The sequence below is a fragment of the Vipera ursinii genome (genome assembly GCF_947247035.1).
Source record: "Vipera ursinii genome assembly, chromosome: 7".
Taxonomy (NCBI): Eukaryota; Metazoa; Chordata; class Lepidosauria; order Squamata; family Viperidae; genus Vipera; species Vipera ursinii.
The window spans coordinates 28635096-28649930 of record NC_139521.1 but is presented as its reverse complement, the minus strand read 5'-3'; positions in this window follow the sequence as shown (position 1 = coordinate 28649930).

Genomic DNA, 14835 nt, shown 5'->3' with positions numbered 1-14835 from the left:
GGCTCAGACCATGAGCTTCTCGTTGCAAAATTTAGTCTTAAACTGAAGAAAGTAGGGAAAAGCACTAGGCCACTCAGGTATGAACTAAATCATATCCCTGACAAATATACAGTAGAGGTGACAAATAGATTTAAGGAATTAGATCTGATAGACAGAGTGCCTGAAGAACTATGGACGGAGATTCACAACATTGTACAAGAAGTAGCAACTAAAACCATCCCAAAGAAAAAGAAATGCAAGAAAGCAAGATGACTGTCTGAGGAAGCTTTGCAAATAGCTGAGGAAAGGAGGGAAGCGAAAGGCAAGGGAGAAAAAGAAAGATACACCCAACTGAATGCAGAATTCCAGAGAATAGCTAGAAGAGATAAGAATGCCTTCTTAAATGAACAGTGCAAAGAAATAGAAGAAAACAATAGAATAGGGAGGACCAGAGATCTCTTCAAGAAAATTGGAGAGATGAAGGGAACGTTTCATGCAAAAATGGGCATGATAAAGGACCAAAATGGCAGGGAGCTAACAGAGGCAGAAGAGATTAAGAAGAGATGGCAAAATTACACAGAAGAACTATACAAGAACAAGCTTAACATCCCTGATAACCACGATGACGTGGTCACTGACCTCGAGCCAGACATCCTAGAATGTGAAGTGAAGTGGGCCTTAGGAAAGCTGAGCAACAACAAAGCTAGTGGAGGTGACAGTATTCCAGCTGAGCTATTCAAAATCTTAAAAGATGGTGCAGTAAAAGTGCTACACTCAATTTGCCAGCAAATTTGGAAAACTCAACAGTGGCCACAGGGTTGGAAAAGATCAGTTTACATTCCAATTACAAAGAAAGGCAGTGCCAAAGCATTTTCAAACTATCACACCATTGCACTCATTTCACTTGCTAGTAAAGTTATGCTTAAAATCCTACAAGCTAGACTCCAGCAGTATGTGGATCGAGAATTACCAGAAGTACAGGCAGGATTTCAAAGAGGCAGAGGAACTAGAGATCAAATTGCCAACATACGCTGGATCATGGAGAAAGCTAGGGAGTTCCAGAAAAACATCTACTTCTGCTTCATTGACTATGCTAAAGCATTTGATTGTGTGGATCACAACAAATTGTGGCAAGTTCTTAAAGAGATGGGAGTACCAGACCATCTTATTTGTCTCTTGAGAAACCTATATGCGGATCAAGAAGCAACAGTGAGAACTGCACACGGAACTACTGATTGTTTCAAAATTGGGAAAGGCATCTGGCAAAGCTGTATACTGTCACCCTGCCTGTTTAACTTATATGCAGAGCACATCATGAGAAAGGCAGGGCTAGATGAATCAAAAGTTGGAATTAAGATTGCCGTGAGAAATATCAACAACCTAAGATATGCAGATGATACCACTCTAATGGCAGAAAGTGAAGAGGAACTAAAGAGCCTCTTGTTGTTGGTAAAGAAGTTGTGATTGTGTGGGTAGATACATAAATTTCATAAATAAATAAATTCTTATTTTTGCATATAAAATGCTGCATAATTGTGGACACTGAAGAAAAGCAAATTTATTTTAACTGTGCACTATTAGGTAGTTGGAATTAAGATTGCCGGAAGAAACATCAACAACCTAAGATATGCAGATGATACCACTCTAATGGCAGAAAGTGAAGAGGAACTAAAGAGCCTCTTGTTGTGAGTGAAGAAGGAGAGTGCTAAAGCTGGCTTGAAACTTAACATTAATAAAACCAAGTTCATGGCATCCGACCCTCTTAATTCCTGGCAAATAGATGGGGAAGAAATGGAGGTAGTGACAGATTTTATTTTCCTGTGCTCCAAGACACCGCAGACGGGGACTGCAGCCAAGAAATTCAAAGATGCTTGCTCCTGTGGAGGAAAGCCATGGTTAATCTAGACAGCACACTAAAAAGCAGAGACATCACCCTGCCAACAAAAGTGCATATAGTCAAGGCTATGATCTTCCCAGTTGCAATGTATTTCTGTGAAAGTTGGACCATAAGAAAGCTGAGCACCAAAGAATTGAGGCCCTTGAACTATGGTGCTAGAGAAGACTCCTGTGAGTCTCTTGGACTGTAAGGTGATCAAACCGGTCAGTCCTAGAGGAGATCAACCCTGACTGCTCTTTACAAGGCCAGATCCTGAAGTTGAAACTCAAATACTTTGGCCACCTAATGAGAAGGAAGGTCCCACTGGAGAAGAGCCTAATGCTTGGAAAGGTCGAGGGCAAGAGAAGAAGGGGACAACAGAGAATGAGGTGGCTGGATGGAGTCACTGAAGCAGTAGGTGTGAGCTTAAATGGATTCCCGAAGATGGTAGAGGACAGGAAGGCCTGGAGGAACGTTGTCCATGGGGTCGGAAATGACTTCACAAGTAACAATAATAACAACAATAATTGTTTTTGTTGCCAGAGTTGTTTTCATGAAAAGTTCCATTACCTGTTGTTTTTTAAAGGATGTATTCTTATATTTGTCTGATGCGGAGATTTCTGATTATGGATCTGGTACAGTGGCTCAGTGGGTTAGGACGCTGAGCTTGTTGATTGGAAGGTCGGCAGTTTGGCGGGTCAAATCCCGAGTGCCGCGTAACAGAGTGAGCGCCTGTTACTCGTCCCAGCTTCTTCCAACCTAGCAGTTCGAAAGCACGTAAAAATGCAAGTAGAAAAATAGGGACCACTACGGTGGGAAGGTAACAGCGTTCCGTGTGCCTTTGGCGTCTAGTCATGCCGGCCACATGACCACGGAGATGTCCTCGGACAAGCGCTGGCTCTTCGGCTTTGAAACGGAGATGTGCACCGGCCCCTAGAGTCGGAAACGAATAGCACACATGTGCGGGGGAAACTTTACCTTTACTTTTATGTATGTATGAGTGTGTGGGAGGGTATGTTCTGTTTTCTATTATTTTTCAATCTGTGATTATAAACTCAGTGCTTTTTTTGTAAAAGAAAAAGGTGCCGGAACTCACACATGTCATACAACCCGCCTTGCCTACCCTACAAGGTTCCATCCAAAAAAGGTGCCGGAACTCCGTTCTGAGCATTCTATGACAAAAAAAGCCCTGTATAAACTGATTAGACTAAAAAAAACAGTAGAAGTAGAAGTAACCACAGAGTTTTTAAGCACAGATTGAAAAATATTTTTTTTAAAATAAAATTCTGTTAGGCCTGCAGCTGCCATGGCTTGTCAAATATCCAGCTTCTATGCTTAACCCAAACAAATGTGCTGGGGCCAGTGTGTGCTAGCAGTGCTGATAACAAGAAGCTGGGAATAGGTGTTAGTTTAGATTCCCATAGGAAAGCTTATGTCACAGGGAGAGTGCAGGCATGTCACAAAAAGCCTCAGTGGTATGCAAAGTATATATACCACCAGAAGCCACAGTGCAATCAAGCAGGACCAGACAAAAAAAGTAATTGATTAAATTAAACAATTCATTTCCTGTTTCCCCACCCATAAATCTAGATATTCTAGTCATTCTCTCTCACACACAATCACACACAACTGCTGTCAAGCAAAGAAATATCAAAAACTCTCACAAACACTCATTACCCTTCTTTTTGTAGTAGAAAAATGCAAACTAAAAATAAAAAATGAAGAGGAAAAATCAATTGTAGTAGAAAGAACAATCAATGGGAAAAGGTGGGAAAAATGGAAGTTACCTTTTTATTCTTGACTTTTATGGTATAGTAAAATATTTTGTAAAAATATCTGTGAAGGGATATTATAAACTGAATAATAAAGTTGCTTAGTGTAATAATTCTAAGTACATAACTATAATGATTACCTTGTATCCTGAAAGTGAGATGTACCATGGATTATGTATTTATTTATCACATTTGTTTGCTGCTCAGCTCCCAATGACGCTTTGGCTTATAACATCTAAAACAAAGAAAAATATAATTAAAACTGTTTAAAATGATGATGGTGGTGGTGGTGGTGGTGATTTATTACATTTATATGCTGCTTGATTCCTAATCACTGTGGGTAGTTTACAAATTGTTAAAAACATTAAAAGAACAATGCAAGAAACACAAAAAGAAAGTAACATGGCAAAAGCCAAGACCAAAACAAAACAAAACCCTGGACGGGAACAAGGAAAAGGAAGAGAGAAGGAACATTAAATATTCTCACCAAAGATCAGGAAGAAGAATTATATCTTTAGGTCATTTCAAAATTCCAGAAGAGTGAGACATATTCAGATCTCAAGAGAACCCTGCTACACTGCTACAGAGAAGGTGCATTTTCAAGGCCTCAAAAGATGGCAAAGCATTCCAATCTGTCAGACTGAAAGACAGGGCAGATACAATGAAAAACAGGCAGTCCCTCAAGTAACTAGGATCTATGCCATGTAGGACCTAATAGGTATTGATCAGCACATTAATCGTGCCTGGAAAAAAACTGGCAAGCACTGCACCTTGGAAAGCAAGGACGTTGCATGTGCACACCAAGGAATGCACATTACTGCCTATGCCACTGCATTCTGGACCAGCTTAAGATTCAAGGGCTGTCCCATGTACAGCTGTTGCAGTAGTTAGCATTATGTAGAAAATATAATATTAATAATAAAAAATAAAGAGGCAGAAAACACAGATACAGATTGCTTACTTTATGAATCACTAACAATCTAAATTAAAAGCAAAGAAACAGATGTAGTTTAAACCTTAATTTGAACAGTAAACTAACAACAGTTCACCTAATTTTGATACAAGGAAGGTCTTTTACTGATGAAAGTTGTTAAGGAAATAACCAGGCAGCTCTCTTTTGGGACCAACATCCATTACCATGGATGTCACCAAAGAAAAAGCTCCAGTTCTGCTGTTCATAAACTGGTAGATTTGATTATAAGACTAAAAACTTGGCACCGCTTCCAAACAGATCTCAGATGATTAAGAATAATTTATTTATTTATTTATTTTATTACATTTATATACTGCCCTTTCCCGAAGGACTCAGGGTGGTTTACAGGGTGATTAAAAACAAAAATACAAAAGTGAAAAACAAATTTTAAAAAATTATATTCATCCCTGAATAAGTGAAACCCCAGTTAAAATTAAAATTAAAAATTAAAATTAAAATTCTCAGCCTGGGCCAGAGAGCTCGAAGAGCCAGGTCTTCAGGTCCCGGCGGAATGAACGGAGGTCAGGGGCAGTCCTAAGCTCCATTGGCAGCTGGTTCCAAAGGGCAGGCGCACCCACTGAGAAAGCCCTATCCCTGGGTGTCGTCCGCCGGCAATCTCTTACCGGTGGCACCCTGAGAAGACCCTCCCTGTGGGAGCGCACTGGACGAAGGGAGCTTGATGCCGGCAGCAGGTGTTCCCTCAGATATCCCGGACCCAAGCCATTTAGGGCTTTATAGGTCATCACCAGCACCTTGAATCTCATTCGGAGGGCAATCGGGAGCCAATGCAGCTCGCGGAGTAGAGGTGTTACATTGGAGTATCGGGAGACCCCCATCACAACTCGTGCGGCTGCATTCTGCACCAGCTGAAGCCTCCGAGTGGTCCTCAAGGGCAGCCCCATGTAGAGAGTGTTGCAGTAGTCTAAATGGGAGGTCACGAGCGCATGAGTGACTGTGTGTAGGGTATCTCGGTCCAGATAGGGTCGCAACTGGCACACCAGGCGAACCTGGGCAAAAGCCCCCCTGGTCACGGCTCCTATACTGTATGGTCTTCAAAATTGAGTCGTGAATCCAGGAGGACGCCCAAGTTGCGAGCCCTATCAATGGGGGGTAACACCTCACCCCCCATCGTTAGAGATGGAATAGTCTGGTTAGCCCGAGATGCCGATATGCACAGCCACTCAGTCTTGGCAGGATTAAGACGAAGCCTGTTTCTCCCGATCCAGACCTGGACCGCCTCCAGGCAATGGGACATCACGGCGAGGGCAACGCTGGGTTGGTTCGGGGTGGAAAGAAAAAGTTGGGTATCATCAACGTACTGATGATACCCCACCCCGAAACCACGAATGATCTCACCCAGCGGCTTCATATAGCTGTTGAACAGGAGGGGCGAGAGAACCGACCCCTGAGGAACTCCACAAATGAGAGGCCTCGGGGCGGATCTCTGCCCTCCCGTCAACACCGACTGTGAACGGCCCAGGAGTTAGGAGAACCACCATAAAACGGTGCCTCCCACTCCCAACCCCCTGAGACGCCGCAGTAGGATACCATGGTCGATGGAATCAAAAGCCGCTGAGAGATCTAATAGGACCAGGACAGAGGAACAACCCCTGTCCCGAGCCCGCCAGAGATCATTCACCAGTGCAACCAATGCCGTCTCCATGCTGTATCCAGGCCTGAAACCCGATTGGTACGGGTCCAGATAATCAGTTTCCTCCAGGAACAGAGGAGGCTGATGTGCCACCACACTCTCAACAACCTTAGCCAAAAAGCAAAGGTTGGAGACTGGACGATAGTTATTTAAAACAGCCGGGTCCAGGGCAGGCTTTTTGAGGAGGGGTCTCACCACCGCCTCCTTCAAGGCGGCAGGGAAGACACCCTCTTTCAAAGAAGCAGTTATTACTGCCTGGAACCAGCCTCGTGTCTCCTCCCGGGCCGCATAAACTAGCCAGGAGGGGCACGGATCCAACAAACAGGTGGTGGTGCTCAGCCTCCCCATGATCCATAATGTAGGGAAAGGTTTTTCTTCAAACATAAGAAACAAGCTTTCTATTACTTGTAGGTGGGAATTGTTTGAAATTAAAGTAGAAAATGAAGAAATTGCTGGTGCATTCAAACAAACCTGATAGATATCATATAGGAGTTGGCAGGAGTTCCTACATCAACATATTGTGGTAGTCCATGGCAGTTACCCATGTTTGCTAGGTAGATCTATTAGGAAAAATAGGAATCCAGGTAATCAATTCTAACCTTTCAAATGTTCCTACCAAATGAATCTGTAATTTGGTACAACATGCAAAAGGACAAATATGATATAGAGGCTGTAGGTTTCCGTGCTGGAAAATCCATATATGAAATGTGTTTAATGTCTTTTTCTATAAAACAACATGGTTTTTTTCTCAGTTTTGTGATAATTTGTAAAACAATACAAAATGTTCAAAGAAGTATCCCAATAACTAGTCTGATAAAGTTTTCAACCTGTTTAATAGCTCTGGTTTTAAGCATTAATGCTAAATGACATAAATTATTGGAAGGGAACATGTTTATATGGAATTCTAATAAAGACAAAGTCAATTTACTTCATAAAGAGCTGACAATTTTCAGAGCTGCATATATTACATTCACTTATTGATGGCAGTTTTCCAGAAGTCCATTAGTTTTTGGGAGAAAAACACTGCATTTTTGCAACTTTGCAGCTTTATGATATGGCATTGCAGAATATATCAAAGTTAAGTGAGTTGAGGAAAACCAGGGCTTTTTTTCTCATAGAACGCTCAGAACGGAGTTCCGTCACCTTTTTTGGATGGAAGTAGGGTAGGCAAGGCAGGTTGTATGACATGTGTGAGTTCCGGCACCTTTTTCTTTTACAAAAAAAGCACTGAGGAAAACTATGACCATCACTGTAATCAGAAAGATTCTTCAGTAGGGAATAGACTTGCAATGTGAGTAAATGTAAAAAATTCAAAGTTTTTCTTTATAATTTTTTCTTTAAAAGATAGATGGATTCTTCAATCTTCTACTTACTTCCAGGAAGAATTTTAGTGTGATTTGTTTTTTGTTTTCTTTTGTTTTCTTTTTCTTTTTTCATGTCAGTTCAGAATCAGAATCAGAATAGAACTGGAAGGGACGAGGTCTTCTAGTCCAGCCCCTTGCTCAAGCAGGAGATCCTATACCATTTCAAATAAGTGGCTGTGCAGTCTCTTCTTAAAAAGCTCCAGTGATGAAGCATCTTCAACGTCTGAAGGCAAGCTGTTCCACTGGTTAACTGTCCTCACTGTTAGGAAGTTTCTCCTTAATTCCAGGTTGCTTCTCTCCTTGGAAGAGAAGGTGGAATTGTGTAGATTTGAAGTAGTTATTTATTATTTATTCAGTTATTTATTTATATTTCTCTGGGTGAACCTAAACAGGGCTGCTGGACGGCATTGTTTGGATGCAATAAGAATAGAATAGAATAGAATAGAATAGAATAGAATAGAATAGAATAGAATAGAATAGAATAGAATAGAATAGAATAGAATAGAGCTGGAAGGGGACTTGGAGGTCTTCTAGTCCAGCCCCCTGCTCAAGCAGGAGAATCTATACCATCTCAGAAAAGTGACTGTCTAGTCTCTTCTTAAAAACCTCCCGTGATAAGAGCAGCCATGATTTCTTCAGGCAAACTGTTCCACTGGTTAATTGCCCTACTGTTAGGAGGTTGCTTCTCTCTTTGGTCAGTTTCCAACCATTGTTTCTTGGGCTGCCCTCTGGTGCTTTGGAGAATAGTTTGATGCCCTCTTCTTTGTGGCAGTAAACTGGAATACTGTTATCATGTAACACCTGTTTCTTCTTTTCTTTAGACTAGCCAAACCCAAGTCCCGCAGCCATTCTTCATATGTTTTAGTTTCCAGGCCTTGGATCATTTTGTTGCTCTTCTTTGAACTTTTTCCAAAGTCTCAACATCTTTTTTGTAGTATGGTGACCAAAATTGGCTGTAGTATTCCAGGTGTGGTCTTACTAGGGTTTTATAAGGTGGTACTAATACTTCACGAGATCTTGATTCTATACCTCTGTTTATACAACCCAGGTTTGTATTAGCTTTTTGGCTGCTGCTGCACACTGCTGGCTCACTAGGACTCCAAGGTCCCTCTCACAGTTACTGTTTTGAGCCAGGTCTCGCCTAATCTGTACTTATACATTTGATTTTTCCTGCCTAAATGTAAAACTTTGCTTTTATCCACATTAAAATTTATTTTGGAGAAGTGGAGTGGAGAGGTATTGTCCTCTCTTACCACCATGAAATAAACCTTAATAGCAGCATGGCATGTCTTGACCCTTTTTAGCTCCCTCAACTCCTTCTTGAACCATGGAGAAATAACAGAAGTCATGGGCCAGGAGAGGTTGCACAGGGATAATTCTGTCTAAGGCTCCAGGTGACTATTCCAGGCAGCCAACAGAGTTTTTGCAGAACAGGTAGTAGATTGGTGGACATTTCCCCAGTTGGATCCATCAGTTACCGCGGGTGGACCAACCAAAGTTTCCAGCCTTCCTGTGGAGAAGGTAGTGCAGGGGAAACTCAAAGTCACCAGGGCATGATCTGACCAAGACAGAAGAGCTAAAGAAAGCTTCTCCAATCACATTGCCACTACTCCGATAAGAAAATCAAGTCCAGGATGAGGTCACTGTCCCAAGTAATATTAATTATAAGATTAATAACTATGTTGATAGTCTATCAGAATTATACTACTAAAGGATATCAGGGAGCTGAATGCATTAGTATTTTTAAATTAAATATGATTTCTAGTAAATGTTAAATAAAGCCATGTCTAAATTTTAAACATTGACTTAAGAACAGAAGGGACAGACATTGCTTCTGATCTACTTCCAATCCAAACTGTGATATATTATGTGTATTGTATTGCATTGTATTGCATTGCATTGCATTGCATTGCATTGCATTGCATTACATTTATTGAACTGCATCTACATGGAAGGAAGTGTGTAGTGGGGTAACCCAGGGCTCTGTTCTGGGCCCAGGGTCATTCAAAATCTTCATCAATGATTTGGATGAGGGGCTATATGAGGAACTCATCAAATTTGCACATGACACCAAGCTGGCAGGAATAGCAACACTCCAGAAGACAGGCTTAAAATACAGAAGGATCTTGACAGACTTGAACATTGGGTGCTGACTAAGAAAATGAAATTCAATGGTGAAAAAAGTAAGGTTCTATATTTAGGCAAGAAAAATCAAATGCACAGGTAGAGTATAGATGGTACCTTGCTCAATAGTAGTAACTGTGAGAAGGAGCTCGGAGTCCTAGTGGACAATCACTTAAATATGAGTCAGCAGTGTGCTACAGCTGCCAAAAAAGCCAACACTGTGCTAGGCTGCATTAACAGAGGGATAGAATCAAGATCACATGAAGTACTAATACCACTTTACAATGTCTTGATAATGCCACACTTGGAATACTGCATCCAGTTTTGGTCACCAGGATGTAAAAAAGATGTTGAGACTCTAGAAAGAGTACAGAGAAGAGCAACAAAGATGATTAGGGGACTGGAGGCTAAAACATATAAGGAACGGTTGCTGAAATTGGGTATGTCTAGTTTAATGAAGAGAAGGACGAGAGGTGACATGATAGCAGTGTTCTAATATCTCAGGGGTGCCACCAAGAAGAGGGAATCAACCTATTCTCCAAAGCACCTGAAGGCAGGACAAGAAACAATGGATGGAAACTAATCAAGGAGAGAAGCAACCTAGAACTAAGAATAAATTCCCTGACAGTTAGAACAATTAACCAGTGGAACAACCTGCCTCCAGAAGCTATGAATGTTCCAACACTGGAAGTTTTTAAGAAGAGACTGGACAGCCATTTCTGAAATGGTATAGGGTTTCCTGCCTAAGCAGAGCATTGACTAGATGACTTCCAATGTCTCTTCCAATTGTATTATTATTATTATTACCTTACCTTACCTTACCTTACCTTACCTTACCTTACCTTACCTTACCTTACCTTATCTTATCATAATAAATATATAATATCTATAGATGTATATATGCAGTTTGATAGCCTGACATCCTTCAAGGTCAGTAAAATGAAGATCCAGATTGTTGGGGGCAATATGTTGACCCTGTAAACCATCTAGAGAGGACTGTAAAGCACTATGAAGCAGCATACAAATCTAAGTGCTATTGTTATTGCTATGTTCTCTTTTCCAACATTACAACCCATTAAGTTCTTACATGACAATCATACAAAACTATTTACTTTATAGAACCAAATAAATGCAGTTCATACATATACAGTATATAAGGAAAAATATAAGAAAAAAATCTATTTTTTCACTAGTTATAATGATTCAGAATTTTGAGAAAGTGATGGATATTTCTGTTCAAAAACATTTCTTATAGTTGATCTATGGTAGATCATTACAAAAACCCACATGGCCAAACACAAACTCATAGAATTAGAAGATGTAAGTCACTGAAAGATCCATCGTCACTTGAGTATTTCTAAAATTAGGCAGATGTAAATATTAAAATGCAGAACTTCATAATGTTTCATGGGAACATAGATTACTGGTATCAGTCCTGGATTAACTATTGTGAAATAAGTATGTGCTTAGGACACCAAGGGATGGGAAGAAAATACTTTTTTTTTTCTGTTAGCTATCAAGCTCTTAACTCTTTCACTGCCATACTGTCTTTAATATTCAGTACTTATTGAGTATTACTGTCTTGTCAGTTAATCAATGAAAGGGTCAAGGAACCATTGTTCAGCTGTGCTCAAGACATCAGCTAATGTTAATCTGCCACAGATATACTGTTATTACTATTTCTATGTCGAAAGCACTGAGGTTCTTCCATGATAAAAGGATTAGCCAGTGACATCACCATTGCTCAGGGGACACCCAGTTGGCGGCTCCTTTCATGAGCCCACCAAATTGGTACCTATTTATCTATTTGCATTTGCATGCTTTTGAACTGCTAGGTGGGTAGGAGCTGGACCTCACCCTGACACACACAGCAGCATGTTAGTTTGCAACCTAGTGTCCAAACAACATGAGCCACCGTGCTCCTCTTATGAGGGATATAATTACTGAGGGCAACCAAGATAATTCTGTACAAGTAACCCTTACAGAATTATAATCAGTTTTGTACGAAGCAAATAACGTGCCCTGATACCCATTCTTTAGCATGACCATTTTGCAAAATAAAGCACAATAAGAGATGTATCAAACCTATCTGAGTTGTCCATTGTAATTAAACAATATCAATAACAGCAAACTAGCTACAATTGAGAGACTTGAAAGAAACTATCCCAAGAACAGTTTTTGTATTTCTGGCCTGGTACTGCTTCTTTTTCCTCAACATCTTACTGTTTCTAAACCAATGGCAGCAGAGTCATAACCAGTCTGATTAGCCCAGAAAAATAACTCCGTTCCAGGTTACAATGGAACAGCTGAAGTGTACATTGCTTGTAACTGGAAGAAAACTCAAATTATGCTATTTTAAACAACCATATTATTTACATCCCCTTCATGGATTACTGCCTTGTTGTGGCGAAGGGGCTTGCATAATTCAATGAAGCTATGAGCTATGCCGTGCAGGGACACCCAAGATGGACAGATCATAGCAGAGAGTTCTGACAAAATGTGATCCACTGGAGAAGGAAATGGCAACCCACTCCAGTATCTTTGCCATGAAAACCCCATGGACAGTACCGAAAGGCAAAAAGATATGATGCTGGAAGATGAGCCCCTCAGGTGTCCAATATGCTACTAAGGAAGAGCAGAGGGCTAGTACTAGTAGCGCCAGAAAGAATGAAGCTACAGGGCCAAAGCCGAAAGGATGCTCAGCTGTGGATGTGTCTGGCGGTGAAAGGAAAGCCCGATGCTGTAAAGATTTTTTTCTCCATAGGAATGGAATGTAAGGTCCATGAATCAAGGAAAGCTGGATGTGGTCAAACGAGATGACAAGACTGAGCATCGACATCTTAGGAATCAGCGAGCTAAAATGGACAGGAATGGGTGAATTTAATTCAGATGACCATCAGGTATACTACTGTGGGAAAGAATCCCTCAGAAGGAATGGAGTAGCCGTCATAGTCAATAAAAGAGTAGGAAGAGCAATACTGGGATACAATCCCCAAAATGACAGAATGATCTCAGTTCGAATCCAAGGCAAACCATTCAATATCACAGTAGTCCAAGTCTATGCCCCAACCACCGGTGCTGAAGAGGATGAAACTGACTGATTCCATGAAGCCCTACAGCACCTTATAGAACTAACACCAAAAAATGATGTCCTTATCATCATGGGGGATTGGAATGCTAAAGTAGGAAACCAAAAGATAACCAGAATGATAGGCAAATTTGGCCTTGGAGTACAAAATGAAGCAGGGCACAGGTTGATAGAATTTTGTCAAAAGAATACAATGGTCATAGCAAACACTCTTTTCCAACAACCCAAGAGACGGCTGTACACATGGACATCACCAGACGGTCAACACAGAAATCAGATTGACTATGTGCTCTGCAGCCAAAGATGGAGAAGCTCTATACAGTCAGTGAAAACAAGACCAGGAGCGACTGTGGCTCAGACCATGAGCTTCTCATTGCAAAATTTAGGCTTAAACTGAAGAAAGTAGGGGAAAGCACTAGGCCACTCAGGTATGAACTAAATAATATCCCTGATGTATATACAGTACACCATTGTACCCATTTCACATGCTAGTAAAGTTATGCTTAAATATCTACAAGCTAGACTCCAGCAGTATGTGGATCAAGAACTACCAGAAGTACAGTCAGGATTTTAAACAGGCAAAGGAACTAGAGATCAAATTGCCAACATACGCTGCATCATGGAGAAAGCTAGAGAGTTCCAGAAAAACATCTACTTCTGCTTCATTCAATATATAGCCAGACCCTCTGGTAGCAACCAATCAGATTGAACCCATGCTTGCTGCCCAAAGTTGACCAATTGCAAAGTTGACCAATTGCAGGACTGGAGACATCTTGTCTGGGTTGCTGGAGAACCGTTAGTTCTCCAGCAATGCACGTGGTGAGGTACCAAAAGCCCAGTACATAACACCCCTCCCTCCTAAGATCAGGCTATAATACGCTTATTAACTTGACAACAGTCAAGGTTTATGAATCACTCCCAACACCAAAAATACTAAAATAATAATAATACTTGCTAAGCCAAAACAGTTAGAATAACATTACGCGACCTTTACAGACATGCTTTGTAGTATGGACTACAGTGAGATTAAACAATGGCTAAAATAGCTTGTCAATGCAGTATAACTACAAAGAGATAAAACAACGTCTCAATGAACGTGCTTGACAGCAGTTACAATTTACCCCCAATTTCTGTAGGTAGTGGTACAATGTCATAGCATTACACATTACTTTATTTTACAATATAGTCTGTAAGATATGCTGGGGGTTTGCATGGTCTAGAGGAATGCCTTGGAGCTCCAGTCACTTTGAGGTCTACCAGCTTACCTGGTAGGCTGGGTAGACCCATGTCTCCTTGTGCTCCATTGTCCAGGGGAATTGGAATGCTCTGGCTGACCTCTCCAAGTTGGCCCACCCCAGAGTCAGACTGTTTTGCCAAGTAGGCACAGCGGTCTCTGAGATTTGGCTGGTTCACCTGGTCAGGAGTCCCATGTTACACTTCTGAGCTGCCATGTTCCTCCTCGGAATCAAGTTCCACTGAGAAAAGGAAAACCCTGGTGGTTCTGGTGTGGGCTGGCTTGGGTGGCAGCTTGAGGACTTCAGGGGGGACTTGTGCCATAGTCCTCACTTAGTGACCATTCTGGAAACCTCTTCCTACATTGGTCAATGTGTCTTCTGACCAGTCACCCTCCCTCCAACCCCACTTTGTAAGATAGGGGTCTGGATGCTTTGGTCACCTGACCAGGAACCCACAAATTTCCAGGCCTATAGTTTCTGGCCCAAACCCAATCACCTATTTGCAGCCCCCTCGGGGGTTTTGATCAAGAGGCTTTGGATGCCACTCTGTCTGGATGCAACCTGTCCAGTTTAGTAATTAAGCGCCTACCCCAACGCAGCTCAGCAGGACTTTTACCTGTAGCTATGCAGGGTGTAGAATGTTGACAGAGCCAGAAATCTGCCTATCTATCTATCTATCTATCTATCTATCTATCTATCTATCTATCTATCTATCTATCTATCTATCTATCTATCTATCTATCTATCTATTTGAATTTCTATACCGCCCTTCT